At 36.8% G+C, this 26,732-nt stretch overlaps 1 protein-coding gene across 3 annotated transcripts in view; it reads right to left on the bottom strand.

The window, feature by feature from the left end:
- The window catches only part of LOC122446204 (cGMP-dependent protein kinase 1-like), an 849,064-nt gene that overhangs the window by 212,843 nt on the left and 609,489 nt on the right, over positions 1-26,732 (bottom strand). The gene's annotated exons all lie outside the window — the stretch shown is intronic.

Raw genomic sequence — 26,732 nt, 5'->3', positions numbered from 1 at the left:
ATGGACTGTAGCCCACAAGGCTCCTCTGTTCATGGCATTCTCCAGGCAAGAATGCTGGAGTGGGTAGCCATTCCCTTCTCCAGGAGAACTGGGCTTCCCTGGTGGTTCAGATGCTAAAGGATCCGCCTGCAATGCAGGAGACCTGGGTTCAATCCCTGGGTCAGGAAGATCCCTTGGATAAGGGAATGGCCACCCACTCCAGTATTCTTGCCTGGAGGATTTCATAGACTGAGAAGCCTGGCCTACTGACAGCTACCTATTTGTTAAACCAGTTCATGCAATTATTCTCTAACATAATTTCTGTGTACTTTGACAACACCCCATCTGTGATCACCTCTGCCAAACCATTCTGATTTTTTAAAATTTATTTATATTTAATTGAAGGATAATTGCTTTACAATATTGTATTTGTTTCTGCCATACATCAACATGAATCAGTCACAAGTACACATATGTCCCCGCCTACTTGAACCTCCCTCCCACCTCCCTCCCCTCTAGGTTGTCACAGATCCCCAGTTGGAGTTCCCTGAGTCATATGGCAAATTACCGTTGGCTATCCATTTTACATATGGAAGCTGTATGTTTCCATGCTACTCTCTCCATTTGTCTTATGTCCTACCCTCTCCCCAACACTGTGTCCATAAGTCTGTTCTCTATGTCTGTGTCTCCACTGCTGTCCTGCAAATAGGTTCATCAGTACCATCTTTCTAGGTTCCATATATATATGTTAAAATATGATATTTGTTTTCCTCTTTCTGACTTACTTCACTCTGTGTAATGGACTTTACATGCATGTATTTCATTAGAACTGACTGAAATGCATGCCTTTTTATATCATTCTGAATTTAAAAAAAACAATCTTCAGTATATACCCTGACTATCAGTTGTTTCAGATCTAACAGTCACATGTGTCAACATTCCTGGTACTCAACAGAGAGTAAGTATTCCAGAAAATTTTGAAGAATTGAACAAAGGTACCTCATTTCCTTTCCCTTTCTCTAATTATTATTGGGGACCTAATACCAGGTCAGGAAACAACAGTTAGAACTGGACATGGAACAACAGACTGGTTCCCAAGAGGAAAAGGAGTACGTCAAGGCTGTATATTGTCACCCTGCTTATTTAACTTACATGCAGAGTACATCATGAGAAACGCTAGGCTGGAAGAAGCACAAGCTGGAATCAAGATTGCCAGGAGAAATATCAATAACCTCAGATATGCAGATGACACCACCCTTATGGCAGAAAGTGAAGAGGAACTAAAAAGCCTCTTGATGAAAGTGAAAGATGAGAATAAAAAAGTTGGCTTAAAGCTTAACATTCAGAAAACTAAGATCATGGCATCTGGTCCCATCACTTCATGGGAAATAGATGGGGAGACAGTGGAAACAGTGTCAGACTTTAATTTTGGGGGCTCCAAAATCACTGCAGATGGTGATTGCAGCCATGAAATTAAAAGACGCTTACTCCTTGGAAGGAAAGTTATGACCAACCTAGATAGCATATTAAAAAGCAGAGACATTACTTTGCCAACAAAGGTCCATCTGGTCAAGGCTATGGTTTTTCCAGTGGTCATGTGTGGATGTGAGAGTTGGACTGTGAAGAAAGCTGAGCGCCGAAAAATTGATGCTTTTGAACTGTGGTGTTGGAGAAGACTCTTGAGAGTCCCTTGGACTGCAAGGAGATCCAACCAGTCCATCCTAAAGGAGACCAGTCCTGGGTGTTCAGTGGAAGGACTAATGCTGAAGCTGAAACTCCAGTACTTTGGCCACCTCATGAGAAGAGCTGACTCACTGGAAAAGACCCTGATGCTGGGACGGATCGGGGGCAGGAGGAGAAGGGGACGACAGAGGATGAGATGGTTGGATGGCATCACCGACTCAATGGACACGGGTTTGAGTAAACTCTGGGAGTTGGTGATGGACAGGGTGGCCTGGCCTGCTGTGATTCACGGGGTCGCAAAGAGTCGGACACAACTGAGCAACTGAACTGAATACCACCCCAGTCCCTCAGGTCTAAATGCTGGGTTACAGTGGAAAACAGAAAAAATCACAATGCCTACAGAGCTCATAAACTACAAACTCAGACCAAAAATTAATCTACATGTGACACAGTTTTAGATTTTAGCTTCACAACCAGAATGCTGACAGATACAGTGGCTGAGCAGTATTATAGAGAGAAGAATTGATTTTACTAATGCATGGCACAAGTGCAGCATTTTTATACTAAGCAATCAGTTTTTGGCAAGGAAATCCCTGTGTTGAAAAGGAACATATTTTTATTTTTGACAGAACTCTTTTCTTCACTGGGGTAAAATAATGTTTTCACAATCAAAATGTTCGGAGAATCTATGAAAGTAAAGAGAACAATAATATCCTCCTTATATGACTTGTGACCCACAACAGATGGCATGAGGAGGGCAATGAAAATGAGTCAGAGGGTCCCCAAGACTTTGATCCTAATTTCACACAATTCCACCTGCTCTCTAAGCGAACATGGCGGTGGAGGAAAACCTCCCCAAGCCTCAATTTCCTCTCTTGTGAAAGAAAAAACAGAAATGGAAAGCTCAGTGATAACTGATGTTTTTTTCTGTTCTCCTTCTAAAACCTGGATTTACAGGTTTGACCTCCTAGATTATTTGTGCCAGATGTTGAAAATGAAAAAAATTCTCAGCCACAGTCACACCTATTTTGGTCTGATCACTATTGAGCAGGAAAAACAATTTTTATAGATGTGTATATATAAAACTCTGTAAACACAGAGTTCTTAAGGGCCTTGAGAATTTATCTCAAGGCTCCACAGAGGAGCCTGGCGGGCTACAGTCCATGGGGTCACAAAGAGTTGGACAAAACTGAGCAACTAATACAATACCCACCCCCTCCCACCAGTAAGTAGAGCTGCCCTCAGGTCATTCCTCAATGACCTTTATCTCATCCTGTTTCTAAGTAACTCCAAGTACATCTCCCCACTCTATAACATTCACACTTAGAAAATTTCTATCTTGAATCAAAAGGTAGCAATTCTTAAGTTTTACAATGTTCTTTTCTTATGATGAATAATACCATTTTGTGCCTTTTACCATTTAAACTTCATTTTGATTTTTTGACTCCCTCCCAAGTTTTGCACTGGACTGTACAATAGTATTTCTGAGGGGAAACGAAAAGGCAGGGTGCCTGGCCTGGTAAATGCCCGTTTTATACTGTGAATCACACAGAATAAAGGGTTGTATTATTCTTTTTTGTTAGGTACTGCAACACAATTTCACTCACTCCAGGTTACTCAAACCTTTAGCTATGAAAGCTGACTCACATGAGACCTTTTTTAGGTCTTATTTTTCTTGTCTTGTAGCCTTCACCCGCAGTAGCTAGCAATGTCCTAAGTTCATAGCAGCTGGTTAACACAACTGACAACTGACCAATTGCTAAGGCACACTAGTTGATGAATATCCAGTTAGCAACTCACCAAATAAGAAAACCACTCCTTTCTAGCCTGTCTAATGACAGGACTGGTTGTGAGACAAACATCAGTTCCTCTAGATGAACTCGTATTGTTCACACCTTATATACCCAGCCAAAACCAAAAGTCACTTTTATAAAAATCTGATTGAGAATTTATTCAGAAGATTTTGTACCTTTAAAATAGTCACAATATCATCAAAAACAAAGGGAAGTAACCGTATATTCAGGGATTCCCCTGTGACTTGGTGGTAAAGAATTTTACCACCTGTTACTGTAGAAGACACAGGTTCCTTCCCTGAGTCAGGACGATCCCCTGGAGAAGGACATACCAACCCACTGCAGTATTCTTGCCTGGAGAATCCCATGGACAGAGGAGCCTGGAGGGCTACAGTCCATGGGGTCACAAAAGAGTCAAATATAACTTGGCATCTAAACAACAACAACCATCATATATTCCTGGGCTATTATAAAAAAGATGACTGTTATCAATGCTACAGATTTTTTAACCCCTAGAATAAAAGTTCAAGTCCTGTTTTAGTTTAACTTAGTTGTTTACATGGCACAGAAAAAATGGAAAAAAAAAACAAAACTTTTTTTTGCTACCTTCTTACTAATAATCAACTGCTATAGAACCAATCACTTGAATCTCAATCTTTATTTTTCAAATCAAAGATTGGCTTATTTCAACCAAATAGTGGAATATATGTTCTTTTTAAAAAGTCTCATTATAACCAGAATTTCTGTTTTTTCCCCAGAAGAAATTACGTATAAATCTGATAAGCAGTTGCTATTTATTAAAAAATAGTAAAATCCACTTAGATGAGAATACTTAGGTTACAAACATTTTGAGTAAAACCAAGGTATACAGATACAGAGTAGCTTTTTGATCAGAATCTTCTGTTTTTGTTGATCAGTCACAGAGTTGTGTCTGACTCTTTGAGACCCCATGGACTGCAGCACACCAGGCTTCCCTGAGCACATGGCTATCAGGCCTATTCCTACACAGAACCTAAACTATTATCTCTAGGGCTATGCTCAGGAAAGTTTTCAATTGCAGGTGATTATATTTAAATTTTCAAATCTTTGTTCTTAAAGGTTCAAGAGCGAGAGATGAAATTGAGAAGCTTAGGTCAAAGAGGTGGACAGGAGTGTTTTCCAAGATGCATCAAAAAGAAAGTACAATGCTAAGAAAAATGTATACTGTACACGAAATGCCTAGACTAATGGCTGATACACTTAGGACTCAAAATATCCTTACTAGTCGAAAGAATGAGTATATTCTAGTCACTGACAGGTTTGTCAAGAAATAGTCTCTCCAGTAAAGGTCAATGTACTTTATACTTAATTCAGTCAGCATCTCTAAATCATCCTGTCTTGATTGCCTAGTGATAGATACCTGAGACAAATTATGACAGTACAACAATCATATAAAAGGGTATAATTAAAGCAAATGTTCTATTTTAATACATAACATAGTTAGGATAATATATAATATAGTTGGGATAACATACTGAACGTACTAACAGTTTATGAGTTACTCTCTTGGTTTCTGAAGTCCCTAGTCTCCCAAGCAATCCTCAAAAATAATTCTCTAAAGTAGAATATATCATCACTTCTTTCAAATGAGGAGACTGGGGCTCACAGATATTCTGAAATTTGTCCAGATCAAAACCAAAGTTTTTGGAGTCAGGATTAGTAAATCCAACAATCTTTGAAGCCACTTCTCTCATACCATGCTGCCAACTGTTGGAAGGGAGGTTCAAGGGGGAGTGGACATTTGCATACCTAATGGTGATTCATGTTTATGCATGGAAAAAACCATCATAATGTTGCAAAGTAATTATCCTCCAACTAAATGAATAAATAAGCATTTATTTATAAATCCATTATGTGGGAGTAATCTTACTACCCTAAATTATATATTATTTATACTACTATATACATATTATATGCTAATATATAGTTAAAGCAATATATAAGTAATACACATTTTCTAAAATATTAATATATGTGAATTCAATGTCAAAGAAGCTGTCCCAAATCTTTCCTACCTTATCTTTCAGTATAAGGCAAGAATTACTTAGAAATAAAGACTGTCTATGGACTCATTATTACATATACTTGGCTTTGGGTAAAAAGCTAAAATCCTGACATAGAAGGAGGATTCAGTGTCTGAAATGGGTCATTTATTTTTTGCAAACTAGGTAAATACACCTTAAGGAAGACTCAAACTGCTGCTATTATTATAGCTTTGCTTGAGGAAAGTTCCCTTTCTGCAGTTTGATTATTTTTTTCCTTCTGGAAATAAAGCTCGGGGTCTTTATATTTGGGAGAAGTGGAATTAAATTACAGAAATTTTCCGACTAGAAAGAGCCGGATCTTACATTTCTCAGATGACAAAAACGAGGCCTGTGCAAGTGCAAGCACATTGTTCACAGACAAAGGTTCAACAAACCAGGATTGAAGAGCAAAATGAGATGCTTTTCAGTGATGTTTCACTATACTGTTTATGTATGAATCAAAGAATTTACTCTCACATGCCACGCCTATATAACCATATTTCTTTTGAGAAATACTTAGTCTATCTTGAAACAAGAGTATTGACATAGGTCAAGAAGAAGGGGATACAGGTACATACTTTTTTCATGCCTGAAGCCAACTGCTAGAAAGTTAAATGCATTCATTGAATTTGCTTTAGATTAGTAATATATATCATCAACTATCTCTACTTTGTTACTAATATCTAAATTGGCTAGAGAATATGAACATAACTGGGTATCAGACAACAAAAAAATGACACAAATGCTTACTGTTATCATGAGGAAAGTTACTTTCTTTGTGAACCTGTACTCAGAAATTTTTAAACAGAGCTATTTTAACATTTACAATTGCGATCTAGACTTTGTAGACTCTTCGTGCACACCTGTCATTCCTTTTCCCAGTACACATACACACACACACATGCACATGTGCGCACACATACAGGATAAAGTGCTACTATGTAATGTGTCCATTTTAGGCCTCAAGATAATGAAACACCTTAGGACTATCTTTGATGTTCATTTCTTCCTTCTATCCTCATTTCATCATCTTAATATGGGTCCGCATTACCTTTTGCCTGAAAGGCTACAGTTTGGGCTTCCCAGGCGGCACTAGTGGTAAAGAACCTGCCTGCCAATACAGGAGACAAAAGAGATACGGTTCAGTCCCTGGGTTGAAAAGGTACCCTGGAGGAGGGCATAGCAACCCACTCCAGGATTGCCAGGAGAATCCCATGGACAGAGGAGCCTGGTGGGCTACAGTCCTTAGGGTCACAAAGAGTCAGACATGACTGAGGTCACTTAGCACGCACAATTAAATTCTTCCAGTTTGAATCCAGATGTCATTGCTTTATATAAACTCTTCAGAACTATAGTTTTGTGGTGTCTATAAGCTTTTGGTGGGTTCCGGGGAGTCTAACACATTTAACGATAAATGCTCTGCCACCTTAGCAATCAGAGATTCCACAATTTAAGCATTATCTTGTCTTCTGTTGTTGTTGATGTGGTTTTTAACTTGTTTTCTATCTTATTTTCTCTCTCTGTTCTGGGTCACCTGGATTACTCATTCTTCTTAGCATGTCTTTTCCTTTCACACTGTTCATGTTTGCTTACACTATTCCTTCTGGGTAGACCAGTCCTCTATCTTGTGGAAGATGTCACTTGTCATATCAGTAAATAAAGGATGCTGTGGCCATCAACCACCAGTTACTGCAGCTGTCTCCAACTGTGCACTCTGAGGGGATTCAGGATGGAGGGGAAAAAAAGACCCTAGATAATTAAGGCACATTTCAAAGAGTCCAATCTCTTGTATCTTCTCATATAAGAAAAGTGATAAATACATTAACTTGAGGTATTCGTTTTTTCTTTAACAGTAATCGTTTGATTTTTTGACTTTTTTTTTTTTGGCAAAAACTATTTCCTGGCTCCTCCCGCATCTCTTTGGATTGTCCCTCAGAGCTATATGACAGGCTGTCTCCCAGGCTTAAACTCTCATCATATCTGCTCAATAAAATATAATTCTAAACTTTTAGGTTGTGCATTGTTTCAATCCACAATCTTGTAACCAAATTCTTTCTCCTTAAACATTTAAATGAGTGCTTTTTGGTTTTGCTTTTTTGCTTTCTAGAAGCCACGGTCACTTTACCAGCCTTTGGGGGCTCCTATCATGCCTTGAATTACTGTTGAGTGAATGCTTCTTGTCTTATCCAGACATCCAGATGAACAGCAGAAGGGCCATCTTTTTCACCTCTGTACTTTCTGATGGATGACAGGTAGATAGTAAATATGATACATGAGTTGAGATGAGTTGACCATTGATAAAACCTCACTTGGTATGCTTCCCATGTCATGGACTTTAATTCCAAAGTTGCAGGCAATAAGAATCAGTATCAAGTAATGGAAAGGATATCTATGATGATTTACCTCATTACTTAGATAATTATTGTTCAGTAGAAATGTAGTTTGAGTTATACATGTAATTTTAAATTTTCTAGCAGTCATAGGAAAGTTAAATGAAATAGATAAAATTAACTTCAATCTATATTTTAATCTGATTTGTCTAAAATATCATTTAAACATAATCAATATAAAAGTATTCATGAGATGCTTGTATGCACGCACACTCTGCATGTGTATGTGTATATGCATATATATATATGTATGTGTGTGTATATATATATGCATATATATATGTATGTGTGTGTGCTACATATACAAACATATACATCTGCTTTAAGTTATTAAAGTCTAGTATATATTTTACACTTACAGCATATCTCAATTGGGACCAGCCATGCTGTAATTGCTCAGTAGCTACAGGTAGCTGGTGGTTACCATTTTGGATAGTGCAAAATTAGATCACAGATGCTAGCAGCATTGATCAATTTCTCACTTAAAAAAATTACATTCTCCTTTTTTTCCGCTCCCCAGATTCCTCTTTAGATACACAGGGGTGCTGAATTTTCTCATGCATTTCCTGGCATATGCAAGTAAATGACTACAGAGAAATTCTCAGAAAGTCGGTAAGAATGTACATTAAATAAGCATTATGAAGCTTCCTTAAATAACCTTAACCATTTGTAGAAAATATTAAAACTAAAACTATTAGTTTAGTTTTGAAAGAATGAAGCAAATCATCAAATTGATAGTCCTTCAGTAAAGGCAACATGCAAACTAGATCCACATAAGAAACAGATTCCTGATGGTGTATTTATAACTTCACCAAAATATTTTAACAACCTGAATTACCCTCTTAAATATTATTCTTTTATAAACTGTAAAAAGGAATGATCATATTTGAATCCTTCCAATTGTATTTCCCTTAACAAACCAATCTTTGTTGAAAGAATTTAAGTAATAATGAAAGACAGGATAGTCATGGAAAAAGGTTCATTTCTTGAATTTCACTGTTAACACTTATTGTTTTATAATTGTTGATATCTATCTATATCATCTTAGTTTGAGAACCTATTGAAGACAAAAACATGAGTCTTGTCAAATGGAGATTTGATTATTTCATTTTATAATGTACTTAATTATAAAGACCCATTTTATTGTGTGTTATTCTTAGGCTCACTGGGGTAAATCACATAATAAAGAAAACTAATTAATTCAAATGAATCCAATTCTCCCAAAGCACCTAGAATAACCTCTCTTTGTATTATACTTCTATTATAGACTTTTTTTTTTAACTCAGTAGGTTATATGATGTTGCAGAAAAGAGTAGCTTTCGAAAGAGGGGCCTACATTCTGTCTGTGCTATTTACCAGCTGAGTATCTGGCACAAGTTCTTTCCTCTCTCTGAGCCTGTTTCCTCAACTGTGAAATGTGCACAAGGGTATCTATCAGCATTTTGCAAGATAATTATGAGGATTAAGTGAGAGAATATATGGAAATATGTAATTGAAATTCATTAAGTACTCATTACTTATTCATTCTCTTATTTCTCAGTCTGTCCCCTTCCCTTTCTCCCTACACACTTTATAGATATTGACTTTGTAGACTCCTGCCTACCATGATTTAACAGTATCTTGTTAAGACTAAGGCGTACTCAGACTTGAATACTACAAATATACTACCCTTGGACAAAATAACTAAGAGTAGACTTTCTGGTATGATGATACACACATAAATACATTCTATGAGACTGGAGACTTAGGACAATGAAAATGGAGCTCTGTTGAACTTCATCAATTGCCCTAAGACATTTCTTATTACTTATTATTCATATTATATATTGTAGAAGATTAATTATATGTTTCATTCATTTTAGATGGTCTTATAAGTTAATATTTTCTTCCCTACTAGACTGTAAAGTTGTAGCAACCTAATAGTCTACTCCTGGAGTCTCTACAGTGTCCTGAGCACAAGAGAAGCTTATAAGGTAGGCATTTAAAAAAGTGCTTTAGTTAATTGACTGACATCAAAAGAAGAATTCCATTCACACAAAGCCTATTGTATTGCAGTTGGCAGTAAGTTACACCATTACAATGAGTTATTCAGAGATTCAATAGAGTTTTTAAAGCCATAACGGAAACAAATTAATTAATGGAAACTAATTAATTCTCTCAAATACCTGGAAAATGTTACTTCAGAGTGAAAACAGAAAGGAAATTAAAGTAATTTGACTACAAATGTCTGATTAAGTGCTAGAGTAAGGGACACAATGTGATCCACGGAATCTCAGTTCTTACTCCAAGCATCATTTATATCCCATCCAAAGATTTGCAAAGCTTTAAACAGAATTCTTACTGCAAACAAGAGAGTGAGGAAAGTTTCACTAAATGTTGTACAATATGTCACACTTTTACATATTGTGAATTATTTCTATAAAGCTGAAAGCTGTACTGCAAAATGGAGTTTGCCTATACTCCATTATAGTATTATATGCAGACCTTAAGGGCACCTGGAATTATTTAGTCTACTCACATTAAAACTATTTTCTGCCTCAGTTAGCACTGTTCCAGTAATTGTTCCAAAATTAACTCGACATTTGCTCATGAAATATTATGCCATTGAAGACTAGGGTAAATGCCATACTCTGTGCAATATATTTCTTACAGAAAAAACAAAACAAAACAGTTTTATTATCCCCTACCCTGTTTTATCTTCGACTTGTAAGTATATTTGATATACACACTTTAGCCCATGTTTTGTGCCAGAAGATTATCACTGTCTGATCAATTTTGTATTCACCATAACAATTAGCACAGTTACTCAAAAACACACACACATACATTTATGGAAAATACTAGCAGCCATCAGTGATTTTCACAATTATGTACTGAGCACCTAACAGCTGCCAAAGACTGTTCCGGGTGTTGCAGGTATAACATCAAAAAGACTGACTAAATCCCTGCCTTCATGGTACTGATTTTCTCATTTTTACTGGGAAGATGTGTAAAGCAGCTCATTGTAGGAAACCACCCTCATCAGGAAGCCACTTTTCCTGTCACTTTAGCAAATCTACATTGAAACTAACTTTTAAACCAGGCATCAATACTTCACTCATCTCTGATTCAAGCACTCCTTTCAAATCTTTTGATCACACAATACCATGCCTAACTTGTCAGTTCCTTCCATAGATCAAAGAGGTGGAAATGAAGAGTAAATAATTAACAGATGGCCAGATCTCTTACCTAGCTTCCCCTTCAGTAATCTCCCAAACTGTGGGAACATGGTACCATTTAGAGGAAGATCACAAGGAATCAAGGAGCCTGCACACAAAAGGGGGATGACAATGGCTCTGACCCTCTATCTCAGTGATTAACTGAAATTATCTGTTTCCCTTTAAAACTTTTAATGTCAACCAGAATCTTGGGAGGTGGTTTTAAGGGGACACTGAATCCACCATCTCCCTAGATTGCCAGCATTATAACTTAAGCAACTTTTTCTTTTACCATTTGTGAGTATGTAATTGATTTTGTAAGTGGTGAGCAGCAGAGAGTGATTCAGTTGGTAACTTGTGATGCTGGTTGAAGTTGACAATATATTAGCAATCATAAAGAAAATTTTAGTTATAAGTATTATAAGAAAAGTGAGACAGGATATGTTGCAGAATGACTTTGTTGGGGTCAAGTGTACTTTACACTGGGTGGTTAAGGAAGACCTCTTTGAAGCCAAGATAATTAAACTCAGAAATAAATACAGAGAAGCTAACTATGAGATAGTCCTAAGAAAGACCATTCCAAGTGGTGGAAATATTTGAACAAAAACGAGAATAAGGAAGGAGAGGAGTCACATAAGGGAGCATTAAGTGGTGGGGAGAGACTGTTAACATTGAAACTAATGGGTCCTTGCATGGATTTTAGCCTGAATGCAACAACTGAAAGGGTTTTATGTGGAGATTAAGGACGTCAGTACCTGATTAATGTGCTTTTAAAAGATTTCTCCAACTACTATGTGAAGATAGAATTGAGGGAGTCATAGGATAGGGACTGGAAAAGGAACTGGCAACCCTCTCCAGTATTCTAGACTGGAAAATTCCATGGACAGAAGTTCCTGGCACGCTACAGTCCATGGGGTCGCAAAGGATCGGATGCGACTGAGCGGCTTCACTTTCTTTCTTTCTTTTTTCACTTTCTTTCTTTAGTAGAGGACAGAGATGGTGGTTTGGCCAGAACATCCAAGTACAGACAGAGAAAAGTGAGGACACTAAAGGCTTATTTGGTAGACTGAGTTTTATGTGTTGAGAGAGAAAACAAACAGGAATCAAGGATGATTCTGTGGTTTTAGAATGATCAACAGAGCAAATGATGCTTGCATTTAGTGAGATGGGAACAGATGAAGAAAGATAAGGTGAAACAAGAGAATTCAAGATTGGCATGGTGCATACTTCTTTGAAGTATTACTAGTATTTCATAGATAAAGAATCAAGACTCCAAAAAGTTAAGATATTTGCCTAAATTCATACTTTTGAGTTTGGATTTGAATAAATTTTGTCTAATTTTAAAGTCCATGCCTTTTTTAATTTTTTATTTTTTACTTTACTCTTCTGGTGCTCTTTGCACTCATTTTTGACAGAATGAAAATGACTTTACACATGTTTGAATTACAAAATGTCACGGCTGAGATATCATCTATATATTTCCTTATGTAGAAATACTTTTATCTAAAAAATATTTTGTATGTGGCAATGGGATATACCACTGTGTAAACTGAAAAGCAACTCTATCTTCAACTGAACCTAATTCTTGTCAGCTACATGATTACAGGTTGAAATGGATTCAAAATATGTAAAAGGTAAAATAATAGGTGTGGTCCTAATAACTTCGTGCAAATAATGTCAAAGTTAAATGGGAAAATAATCATATTTCTAACATTATGAAGTAAAAGTGGTAAGATCCCAAGGAATTCTCAGTATATTACCCATGAGGCCTTTATTGTCTATGGTTCACTTATATTTATAAGCAGCTGGTGTCCACTGTAGAGGCCACATGTGAGCTCTCTGGGGATCCCTTATAGCAAGAATGGGATGTACAGTATATTTTATCAAAGAAAACAGTGATAAAATTTTTCCTGCCAACCCAATTCATTTTTCTGTTGCGTTAATGTAAGAACTTAACTGAATAGTCACTATTTAATCACTAAATTTTAGAGTATTGCTTCTTGGAAGACACATTTTCCAAATTGTAAATGAGGTGATTTTTTGTGAGCCATTTCAAAGGTGAGACCAATGTATTCTTCTGAAATACCCATGTGTTCCATCACCGTGGGGGTGGAATGGTTCAAATGAGACAGGTACAGGATGAAATACTGAAGCAGTAGGACACTCTTTGTGTCAAGCAGGTGACGGTTTCATCATTTCATCCTTGGTGCATCTCTTTAAATGCAAAAATGTTAAAAAGTCAAAGACATGAATGTTTCTGTTTATAGTGAGCTAATAGAATAAAGCATAGTCATAAAATACATAAAATAACTGCCTATGCTTAAAGGGAAATAAAATTAATATTTTCTTTTTTCTTATGGAAGAAAAAATGCTGTTTACATATTTTAACACACAGAATTAATTACTGGACAAAAAGTTCAAGTTTCTTCCATAAAAATGGCATTTTCAAGGAAAAGGAATAGAATAGAAACAATGTTTTTAAAAAAATATTTGATACAAAATTTGTATTTCAAATTCAGAAGCATGCAAATTAAAAGCATAAGGTAATACCACTTTAAACTCATACTGTTAAGAAAGTCAAATAGTATCATGTGCTAATAAGTTTCTACCCTTGATTTACTTAACAGGAAAGTTTCCTGGGATGACTAATAGATGACAATGTTTTCATGATTTCATATTAATGGAATATAATCAAAATTATATGGTGACTTTCTCTACCACTTATGATTTTGTATTCCAGATATAGTTGCATTAAATAAAAATCAATGAATATGACATAAATAAGACTAAACATTTTGTTAACAGATGAGTCTACTTTTTAGGTATTGTGCAGTATGTTATTCTTTCTGAAATTTTATTTTTCTTCCTATATAGTATCACAAAAATGAATGGCAAATGAAAATATTTATGTTGATATTTATAAAGTCAGAAATAAAAGCTTATGCATATGCCGAAAAAGACATCCCAATTTACTTTTTCTATGTGCATTAATTTTATCTGCAGTCTACAAAACTACCCTTAAGAGATCTATTTTGGGGAAAAAAATCCACTGCATTCATCCCAAACTCTTCTGGAAAAATAGTTAAATGGCAACATGGGGTAAAAATAAATACAAAGTTTCTCAATGCAAAGCTGAATTAAATATGCTAAATGGTCAATGGTTAGCGACAACTTAATTAAAGCATAATTTCAAAGATTCCAAATAAAATGTAGAAATAAATATCAATATAATGAACATCAGCTTGCACATAAAACTAAAAGGAACAACTCTAACACTGTCTTCTAACAGTATCCGCTGAAGACTTTGACATTAATAGTTCATTCCAAAGCAGTCATTAAAAGACATTAAAGGATATATAGATAAATAGAACATTTATTGTTAACAGCAGGCTTTAATACAAGCTCTATCTATTAAAAATAATCAGCCTTCTCTCTGTTGCTCTAATCTTGAAGTTCTTGGCTCTGTGAGAAGCCAGACTTTAATGTTACCCTCTCACCTCTGCTCAACAGGAGGGATTAATCCACTCTAGGCTGCTGCTCTGTATTTATGCATTTAGTATGAAAATTCAATAATGTTTGAGATTTTTTTTTTTTTTACCCCATTATGTGACATGAAGAATCTTAGTTCCCTGACCAGGGATCAAACTTGTTCCCCCTGCAGTGGAATCATGGAGTCTTAACCACTGGGTGGTCAGGAAATTCCCTGCAAAAATTTGAAGTTGTAAAAAGATCAGAGTTGGAGAGAATATCTTTAAAAATAGAAAATGGAAAAGACAAATGATTATTCTGATCTCTAGAAAGAATTTTAAGTGTGATTTAAAACTTAAAAACAGAGTTTTTGAAATCAATGATCACATTTAAAAATTCAGGTTATTAACCTACTCAGTTGAAGGTAAGACTGCAGAGTAAAGAAGTGGAAAAAGCATATGAATAATCTAATTGGATTATGCTTGAATTTATCCATTAGGATCTATCATGAATTTGATAGAAACATCTAGAGATGAGAATATGAATGAAGAATACTGTGCCACTGTTTTAACAACTTTTCAGAAGGAAGTATTTAATAGATTACAATTTATAAGCCTCCAGGCTGTTTTATATCTTGAAGATAAAACTGATAGAAGAATCCCAAAAAGTACACCAAATCTGTCCATTTCATTGTGGCCTGTAATAGAAAATATTTCCATGTGATTGAGCATCTCCAAAAATAAATCAAAGTAGAAAAGTCTGTATGTCAATTGAATATACTGAAAGATATATCCCAGGAAGCTTGGAAATACACAGGAATGGAACAAAGCAAGAAACCAAAAATAAAATACAGGTTAGATAAATCAAACAACATATGGATCAAGAAGAAACACAGATAATCAAAACTGAAAAAACAAACTCCATTATGTAAGGTTTTGGGTATTTTGTTTATAAGATGATGTGTTTATAGGATTTTTTTCATAGGGTATTTTAGGTTTAATGTGCTAAATATCTTGTTTCATAAAAAGTGACAGCCTCATAGAATCAATTCATTAGTGGTAAGAGTGACAGAAATGGAGAAATTTAAAACTATATCCTGCATCATGATAAAATTTCAATGAAGTGCTTATTTCCTTTTACCTGTATTTCAATAGAGTATCAAACTTACTGGCTTCCATTAACACACACACACACACACACATATATACAAACACATAACTACAAAAAGACCAAACAAATTAGTAGACTTTAAGAATGGTAAAATAATGTAGTTGATTTGAAAGTTTATATGTCTTCACATTTATGTTTTAACTAGAAACAAATTGACTGCAAATTGACTCATATAATGAAAGAAAGAATATAATACTATCACATTTGGAATTTTTTATTTTATGGGAAACAATTTTCAAAATACAGGAAACAAATTATATTTTTAAAAATCTTCCAGGAAAAGATTTTGAATAAAGTGAATTTTACAGTAGTGTAAAACCATATAGTCCTGTAATAATTTAATGTCATCTCATAAACTTTAAGAGATTATCTGAAATTTGGTTTTGCTAGCAAACTTTACAGGATCGAAGTATGATACTTTGTTTTCTTTTAAGCATTGGACTTTAAAGTGAGAAATGTAAGTGAAATAAAGTGATATTATAAAAATTTTTAATATATGATTCCAAAAGCTCAAGTTTGTAAAAATATCCATTCTGATTATAAATCTGTTTAAAAATATAAACATATCTATTCCCCATGCTTCCTGATGGGATGAACTGGCTATGGGGGAATCTGGGTCTTGTTCTGATGGGTGGGGCCATGCTCAGTAAATCTATAATCTAATTTTCTGTTAATGGGTGGGGCTGTGTTCCTTCCCTGTAGTTTGGCCTGAGGCCAAATTTTGGCAGAGGTAATGGCAATCTCCTTCAAAAGGACTTATGCCAGGAGTGTTGTATTCAGTGACCCTGACTGTACTGTTGACCCACACCTCCACCAGAGACTCCTGGACACTCACAGGCAAGCCTGGCTCTGTTTCTTGTGGGGTCACTGCTCCTCTTTCCTGGGTCCTGGTATGAACAAGGTTTTGTTTGTGCCCTCCAAGAGTCTGTTTCCCCAGTCCTGTGGGAGTTTTGTAATCAAATCCCACTGGCCTTCAAAGTCAAATTCCCAGGGGTTCTCTGTGCCTTTGCCACATCCCCCAGGTTGGGAAATCTGCTGTGGTCTTAAAACTTTTGCAAAAGTGTGAGAACTTCTTTGGTACAGTTGTCCTCCAGTCTGTGGGTTGTCTGCTCAGTGGCTCTATGGTGGGGTTCACATGCTGGGCCTCCCAGGTTTGCTGCAGCCAGAGTCCCTGCCCCCATAGCAGGCCACTGCTGACCCGACTCCACAGGAGACACTCAAACATTCAAAGGGAGGGCTGGCTCAGTCTTTTGTGGGGTGCCTGGGTCCTGGCATGCACAAGAATAAGGCTGAGGAAGGAGAAAAACAATAGAATGGGAAATTTATTCAAGAATTCAAGATCTAATCTACTCCAGATCTAGAGATCTCTTCAAGAAAATTTAGATACCAAGAGAACATTTCATGCAAAGATGGGCACAATAAAGAACAGAAACAGTATGGACCTAACAGAAGCAGAATATATTAAGAGGTGACAAAAATACACAGAAGAACTATACAAAAAGATCTTCATGACCCAGATAATCACAATGGTGTGATCACTCACCTAGAGCCAGACATCCTGGAGTGTGAAGTCAAGGGGACATCACTTCATCACAGGAAGCATCACTATGAACAAAGCCAGTGGAGGTGATGGAATTCCAGTTGAGCTACTTCAAATTCTAAAAGATGATGCTGTGAAAGTGCTGTATTCAATATGCCAGCAAATTTGGAAAACTTAGCAGTGGCCACAGCACTGGAAAAGGTCAGTTTTCATTCCAATTCCAAAGAAAGGCAATGCCAAAAAAATGTTCAAACTGCCATACAACTACACTCATCTCACATGCTAGCAAAGTAATGCTCAAAATCCTTCAAGCTTGGCTTCAACAGTATCTGAACTGAGAACTTCCAGACATACAAGCTGGATTTAGAAATGGCAGAGGAACCAGAGATCAAATGGCCAACACCTGTTGGATCATAGAATAATCAAGAGAATTCCAGGAAAAAAAAACATGTACTTCTGTGCCATTGGCTATGCTAAAGTCTTTGACTGTGTGAACCACAACAAACTGTGGAAAATTCTTAGAGATGGGAATACCAGACCACCTGACCTGCCTCCTGAGAAATCTGTATGCAGATCAAGAAGAAACAGTAAGAACTGGACATGGAACAACAGACTGGTTCCAAACTGGGAAAGGATTACATCAAAGCTGTATATTGTCACCTTGTTTATTTAACTTATATGCAGAGTACATCATGCAAAATGTCAGACTGGATGAAGCACAAGCCAGAATCAAGATTGCAGGGAGAAACATCCATACCTCAGATACTCAGATGACACCACCCTTCTGGCAGAAAGCAAAAAGGAACTAAAGAGCCTCTTGATGAAAGTAAAAGAAGAGAGTGAAAAAGCTCACTTAAAACTCAACATTCAAAAAACTAAGATCATGGCATTCAGTCACATCACTTCATGACAAATAGATGGGGAAACAGTGGTAACAGTGACACTTTATTTTCTTGGTGTTTTTTCTTTATTTCTTTATTTTCTTTATTTCTTTATTTTCTTGCAAAATCATTGCAGATGGTGACAGCAGCCATGAAATAAAAGACACTTGCTCCTTGGAAGAAAAGCTATGACCAACCTAGACAGCATATTAAAAAACAGTGACTTTACTTTGCCAACAAAGGTCCACATAGTCAAAGCTATGGTTTTTCCAGTAGTCATGGATATGAGAGCTGGACTATAAAGAAATCCGAGCACTGCAGAATTGACGCTTTTGAACTGTGGTGTTGGAGAAGACTCTTGAGAGTCCCTTGGACTGCAAGAAGATAAAATCAGTCAATCCTAAAGGAAATCAGTCCTGAATATTCTTTGGAAGGACTGATACTGAAACTGAAGCTCCAGTACTTTGGCCACCTGATTTGAAGAGCTGACTCATTGGAAAAGACCCTGATGCTTGGGAAGATTGAAAGCAAAATGGGAAGGGGATAACAGACAACAAGATGGTTGGATGACATCACCAACTCCATGGACACGACTTTGAACAAGCTCCAGTAGCTGGTGATGGACAGGGAAGCCTGTCATGCTGCAGTCCATGGGATCGCAAAGAGTCAGACGCGACTGAGCAACTGAACTGAACTGATTTTGCAAGCAGATACAAATGATAATAAATATAAAAATACTCCCACTTCAACAATCACAATTATTCTGGCCATGTTAAAAAAGAAAAACAAACAAACACTGATATAACTTAATTTTGAAAGAACATAGCTAACATAGCATTCATTTACTCTAGTTTCCTGTTTTATTGCTAGAAAGATGCACCAAATATATAATAGCTATAGCTTTTGTCCCAAAATTCCTCCTAGCAGGACTGACTCTAAAAAAAAAAAAAAAAAAAAAAAAAGCTCATAAGTATATAAATTAATATCCTATAGAATTTACATCTACCTATAAAAGAGGATATGACATATACTCATATGACCTTTCTATTTTTTTTTTTAATCATTATAGAATTGCATTCATCCCTTAAAATTATGTATCTCTGAGGCAGGAGATAGATGGGCCCCAGGAACAGCTAGAGTTTGTCACCTGTGGACACATACTCTAAGATGAAGAGTAGGAAGAGCTGAGCCCTGCATAAATAAAAGATACAGACCAGGTATTTCTCATTCTCAAAGTCAAGGAGACCTTCTGGACTAGAAAGGTCCTTAGATGTCAAAAAGGGGAGTGACAAGAACCTACCCATAGGCCTCTTGCCTGTAATCCATCTTGACTAGGATGTGCATGCACACATGTGGGGATCCTGAGATATGCCAAATATGGACTCAGGACCAGGCAAAGCAAAATGACTGGTGAAAGACAACCTGGAATAAATGCTTCAAATAAGTGATTCAGACTACCATGAAGGTGTGACTCTCTTTCTGAGCCTACTCATGTGTCTATCCACAGGGACCCTTTTTCCTCTAATAAACACTCAAGTTGTTTCACTACTTTCCATCTTTGTGGGAATCCTTTTCTGCAAAACTGAAGGGCCATGGTTTGTAACTGACCACTGGTCTAGCAGCTAGGATTCAATGGTCTCACTTCTGAGGCCTGACTTCAATCTCTGGCCAGGAACTGACATCCTGCTTCCAGCTGCTGCAGGCCGAGGCCACCTGAGATGACCCCTATCCTCTATCTTTTTTTTGTTTATATATAAAGAGACCCATGACATATTGTAGAACAAAAAGTAGCTTATGTAACAGCCTACACTTATCTCACTTATATAAAATTTTGTACCAACATATATGTACACACACATAGATATCCATACTGTCTTGAAGGATGTTTACAGGGAGTTACAAATTTCGGCTGAATTTATAAAATACAGTGGTTGAGAATTACAGTTCTAAAGGTAGAGCGCCTAAATTCAAATTTCAACTTCCCTACTTAAAAGCTTTGACTAAAAGCAGGTTAGTTGGCCTCCTGAAGCCACTATTTCTTATCAGTACTATGAAAACAATACCTACTTCATGATGTAAAATTTTAGCTGGATACCAGGCACATAGAAATACCTAAGTAATTAGTTTTATGTTTATCTTCTTATTTATTGTTATTTCCATGAAATGGAATCTATTACTTTAATATAATCTGCCTTTAAAATGTTTTACTCATAATTTTAATGAAAAATTAATTATTTGCATAATTAACCTTCTAAAATACCAGCGTATCTGTTTTAAAATTAATATATTGGAACTAATATATTATTGCTCTTTGAAGTCCCTCCGCTCTCAAAGTCACACAGTTCCTTAGGAGTTGAACAGTCCCGGGTTGAGAATTATGAGGTCAAGGGTTCCTTCACACAGGAAAAGTGCAGAATTATACACATGTAAATGTGCTTGCTGACTATAATCCAACATAGTTTTGATATATTCACTTTACTGGCGTTTTCCTGGTAGTCAAAGATAAATGAAACCAATCCCCATGAGTTATATGCATCAAAAAATAAAATAATTCAACTCTTCCCATTGACCAAGTTAAAGTTAGACCACCCAGCACATCTTAACCCAAAAAGTGATTCCTGTAGTAAAGATTTAATTTATTGTAGCAAGCTGTTGGGTAATTAAAAAATTGTATTACAGAGCCATAGAGCACACCACAGACTGGATACTCTGTCCTTGTGTAGTGTTGATCTTATTTGGATATTATGCTAGAATGTTACTTTCTAAAGAGATCCAACCAAAGGCTAACTGCAAAGTGAATGAGAGTAAATAAAAATGCAGAGAGAAGGCTAGGAGAAGTATTTTAAAATTGTGATCATCTTGTCAATCTGAAAAGAAAGCAAGCATGTTGGTTCCACAGTCATTGGACCATCTGCAATATTTCTTTTAATCTTTCAATAAACTTGTGGAAGTCAGTTTAGGTTCTCAGTATTACATGTGCTAAGTCACTTCAGATGAGTCTGACTCTGTGTGACCCCATGGACTGTAGCCCACCAGACTCCTCGGTCCACGGGATTCTCCAGGCAAGAATACCAGAGTGGGTTGCCATTTCCTTCTTCAGGGGATCTTCCCAACCCAGGGACTGAACCCCCATCTCATGTCTCCTGCACTGGCTGGTGCCACCTGGGAAGGCCTTCTCAGTATTTGTGTCTCTGTATACAGTGCCCCTTTGGGGACCCACTGCTGGCACTCTTAACCACGAGTATCAGGAAAGTTAAGGAGTCACCAGCTTCTAAACTAAAGCATCAAAACAGAATACAACCTAGTCCCTGGCAGTGATGTGTCTTCTGCAATGTTACCAAGAGATCAGAGAAAGAGCATGGCAGTTTGTTGTCCTTCCTGACTTCACCATTTACTCTCCCAATAATGTCACTAACACAGCACTCATTTTTATTCTTTTGTTGCCCAAATGTGGACAGGTACAGGCAAGAGAGGCACTTTCATTTTCAACCTAGATCACAGCCTGACCCCCCCGTCATTCCCCACCAAGCGATCTCATGCATACAGAATGCACCTCACATTTCTTCACTGAAACAGCTATAAACTCTGTTTGTTACACTTTTAATATTTATCATCAGCTAAATGGCAACCCACTCCAGTGTTCTTGCCTGGAGAATCCCAGGGACAGAGGAGCCTGGTGGGCTGCCGTCTATGGGGTCGCACAGAGTCGGACACGACTGAAGCGACTTAGCAGCAGCAGCAGCAGCAGCATGTAGCAGGCACCATCCTACAAGTTAGACATACAAAGAAATTGAGGTCTGGAGAGAGAAATTCACTTGGATAAGATGGTAACTCATTAACAATAAGGGGCTTCCCTGATGGCTCAGTGGTAAAGAATCTGTCTGCAATACAGAAGACACATAAGATGTGGGTTCGATCCCTGGGTCAGGAAGATCCCTTGGAGGAGGATGTGGCAATCCATTTCAGTATTCTTGCCTGAAAAATCCCAGTGACAGAGGAACCTGGCAGACTACAGTCTAAAGGGTTACAAAGAGTCAGATATGACTGAGCATATTAAGAATAAAGCTGAGCAAAGAGGTGATGAGTCTAAAGCCATAAATCAAATGAGCCCGAAGGGCCTCATGCTGACAGACACAGAGTCCATTAGAATGCTTACTGTTACCATTGATGCTGCTATTATTTAGAGATACTACTTGGTTTGTTTTCCCTTATAACTCCCCTTCTATAGCAGTGAGTGATTTAAAAGCATTGCTGGCAACATCTCAACTTTTAAAATGCCAACCAAGAGAAGACCATAGTAATCCTTTGCCCTCCCACAGGGAATTTTGAAATTAGTTATAACATCCAACCCTACTTCAACTGAAGCATATTTACAATTGGATCATTTTTTTGTCTCTTTGAATGAAGGAAAAAGCTATCCTTTCACTAAAATGAAGATGTAAATCATGCTGTCATTCCAAGACATCAGACATGTAAGCCACACAAACAAATCAAAGACATATCCGTTCAATAAGCATTTGGCATTGACTTCAGGGATGAATCAAGATGCTTTCTCTTAAATTTTTTAAACTAAAAAGTGTTTTTTAAATTCCTGGGGCCAGAATTGACCCAAAGTACAGTTGTCCTTCCTTTGAAAGCATTTAGAGACTTAGATTTATAAGTATATGAATACATACTCCATTGCCTAATATCACAGTAAGCTACTAAGTGCTTCCTGTCTATTGCTATTCAAGAAAAAGGAAATCTAAAATGCTAAAGAAGTGATTGACAACCCAGCCTAATGTGAATCCAAAACCAGTGGTAACTGTCAAGGGGCTTATACAGAAACAATTTCTATCTGCTTTCAAACTGACTTGGGTACTCATTTTGATTCACTGTTCATTGAGCATAAATGGAAAGGCTTTTACCCAGTTTAACATGTAAAATACTTTTGCCTACTGACAGAGTACCTAATGCTCCCTAGATCAAAAAAAAGGACCTAGATTTTGTGGGGGCCTGAAGCTCACACAATGTGGGGGACAGTCTCATAGTAAAATAAAAGTACAAGTCCCAAATTAGATAGTGGGTTTTGGAAGTGCCTATGCAAGTCAGGAGCTCTGAGTTTCTGTTTTATTATAATAGCTTCATGGGAACATTGGATTTTGACTGAGCCAGCATCAGGAGTCTTGTTAGGGTAGATGGCTCCTTTGGCAGCACAGTGGCCTGGAGGTATCTGGAGGCAGATGCTATGGCAACAATACAGGCACAGGCGAGATAGAGAACATGGAGAAGCCCCTTTGAAGCAACCCATGGGTCCTAATCCTAGGGAGTATTAAATAGTGAGAACTCACACAAAGGAAACCATTTCTCCAAAGAAGACATACAGATGGCTAACAAACACATGAAAAGCTGCTCAACATCACTCATTATTAGAGCAAGTCAAAATCACAATGAAATATCACCTCACACAGGTCAGAATGGCCATCATCAAAAAGTCTACAAACAATAAATCCTGGAGAGGGTGTGGAGAAAAGGGAATGCTCTTGCACTGTTGGTGGGAATGTAAATTGATGCAGCCACTATGGAAGATGGTATGGAGATTCCTTAAAAAACTAGAAATAAAACCACAACATGACCCAGCAATCCTAGGAAGGCATATACCCTGAGGAAACCAAAATTGAAAAAGACACATGTATCCCATTGTTCACTGAAGCACTATTTACAATAGCTAGAACATGGAAGCAGCCTAGATGTCCATTAACAGATGAATGGATAAAGAACTTGTGGTACATATACACAATGGAATATACTCAGCCATAAAAAGGAACACATTTGAGTCAGTTCTGATGAGGTGGATGAACTTAGAACCTATTATACAGAGTGAAGTGAGTCCAAAAGAGAAAAATAAATATAATATTCTAACGCATATATACAAATTCTAGAAGAGTTTATTTACAGAGCAGCAATGGAGAAACAGACATAGAGAAAAGACTTATGGACATTGGGAAAGGGGAGGAGAGGGTGAGATGTATGGAAAGAGTAACATGGAAACTTACAAAACAGTATGTAAAATAGCCAACAGGAATTTGCTGTGTGGCTCAGGAAACTCACACAGGAGCTCTGTATCAACCAAGAGGGGCAGGATGGGGAGGGAGATGGGAGGGAGGTTGAAAGGGAAGGGATATATGTATACCTATGGCTGATTCATGTTGAGGTTTGACAGAAAACAACAAAATTCTGTAAAGCAATTATCCTTCAATAAAGAAAAATTTAAAAGAAAAAAGAAAATTTGAATTTTGTCTCCAATAGAAGATTCTCAGTTGAATCTTCTCATAGTCACTGATGAAAAACATGTACCTGATTTGTTTGCAAAAGAACCATTACAATTATTTTATGGGAGAACTATCATGAATCTAAGTAAACCAATTTAAGCCAATCAAGAGGGCAATTTACATATTATTCAGAGTTCAATAATGGCAATTTTCTTTTAGTGATTAAATACAATATGTATTAATTCTTATTCCATATTCAGCATTCTAAAACATGCATTAAGAATTCACAGCAATATCCATCAGTTTGCAGTGTATACCGCAAGAAGGTGAAAAAATTTAAAGGTTATGTTATTATTCTTTGTCTTCGTTTATTAATCTGGATGCAAGGCAGGTGAAAGAATGTAGGACTGACTCCATTTAAGCAAGATATTAGGTCTCTTTCTAAATATTAGTAGTATGAGGCTAGAGTACTATCCTTAAATACCTCCTACAGATTCTAGGAGAATCAGAGTTCTTTGAATTAGGAAAATTAGATAATTATCTGCATTGTTAAAGTCTTAAAAGTACCACTTCTGTCTAAAATTTTCAAGTCACTCAAGATATCTTAAGATGTGTATTGCAAAACAGTATTCTCTGTTTTTCCACCACGTTTAATGCTTGTGTACATAGTCGAGTTTCGAATGTCTTCTTCCTATTAATTTCAAGGACTGACAGAAAAGAAGAAAAGCAGCATTTTGCAGTGGGAAACACACTGGGATATAGGTGCTAGAATAATTAAATCTACTCCAAGGGTTCTTAAGCTAAAATCTAGTCTAGAATAGTTAAAATCTAGACTAACCTAGTCTAGACTAGTTAAAATCTAATCTACTCTAGACTAGTTATAATCTAGACTCATCTAGATTAGTTAAAATCTGGTCCAGTGCACATCAGAGTTTTCCTGAAACTGCTTCTTAAAACACAGATTGCTATGCTCCATCCCCAGAGTTTCAGCAGGTCTTAAGTGTAGGATCCAAGAACAAGCATTTCTAATGTGTTCCTAGGTGATACTGATGCTACAGAAACCAGTTTGAGAACCACTGGCGAAGTCCATTGTGTCCCTATTTTCTCATTTGCAAATGGGGGTGTTGTCCTGGATATGCTGAAGGTACCTTTCAGCATCACATTTTATAACTCCCTGATTCCAACACACTGCCTAGACCTATACCCAAGACTCTCATTCTTTTATGTTTATTAATTTTCCCCAGGGCAATCTGTAAATATGGAAACTTAGTTTTAAACTATGATTTACTTCTGTTATTCTATAAGAATGACCCTTAAAGTACTCACAGATTTCTGTTATTGATTGAAAGACTCAATATAAATGCAAAATATTACACAGCACAGTATATGGCTGCAATTAATGGTTTCTGACAGATAGCTCAGATTTTAACTTTAGAAGGATTGTCAGCAATTATTAAAAGGAACAGGCTTTACTCAGAAATTTTCAAAAGTAAAAATGGAAACTGTCAATATAGCAAATTGCTTTCTGGAAAAAATTTAATTTTGTGTGTTCAATTGTGACCCTCTCAAATTGCTTTATACTGCTTTCTCTCTTTCTCTAGAAAACAACAAGTATTCAATTTTGACGATGTTTTTTTCTCTCTTCCTCTCTACTCTCCCCATTATCCCATCCCCTGCCAGTCCCTCAGGTATTTCTCCTGCCTTTCAGTAAATAGATATGAAGTTCAATGCCTGCAGTTCCTCAAGGCTTTCAGTATATGCCAGGCTGATTTGCACATCTCTCTGAAGGTTGAACGCTTCATAATAATATACATGTCATACTTCACCTGATTAGATAAAGTACCAAATTCCAGATCTGCTGTACAGAAAATAATAATAATAAAAAAACTTCCCCCACTAAAATTATCATCTTTATTATTTTAATCAAGCTTATTTATAAAGTACATTTTATATTCCCTTTGCTGTTGTCCAGTGGCTACCATGACTGACTCTGTGACCCCAAAGACTCCAGCATGCCAGGCTCCCCTGTCCTCCACTATCTCCCAGTCATCTCCATTGAGCTAGTGATGCTATCTAACCATTCCATCTTCTGCCTCCTCCCCCTTCTCCTGTTGCCTTCAATCCTTCCCAGCATCAGGGTCTTTTCCAGTGAGTTGGCTCCTCACCTCAGGTAGTCAAAGTTTTGGAGCTTCAGTATCAGTTCCTCTTTTGAATATTCAGGGTTTATTTCTTTCCTTAGGATTGACTGATTTGACCTCCATGCAGTCCAAAGAACTGTCCAGCACCACAATTCAAAATATTAATTATTTGGCACTCA

The sequence above is a fragment of the Cervus canadensis genome, chromosome 8, assembly GCF_019320065.1.
Source record: "Cervus canadensis isolate Bull #8, Minnesota chromosome 8, ASM1932006v1, whole genome shotgun sequence".
NCBI classification, from domain to species: Eukaryota; Metazoa; Chordata; class Mammalia; order Artiodactyla; family Cervidae; genus Cervus; species Cervus canadensis.
The sequence above is the reverse complement of the archived record's forward strand: the minus strand, read 5'-3'. Positions and strand labels throughout refer to the sequence as shown.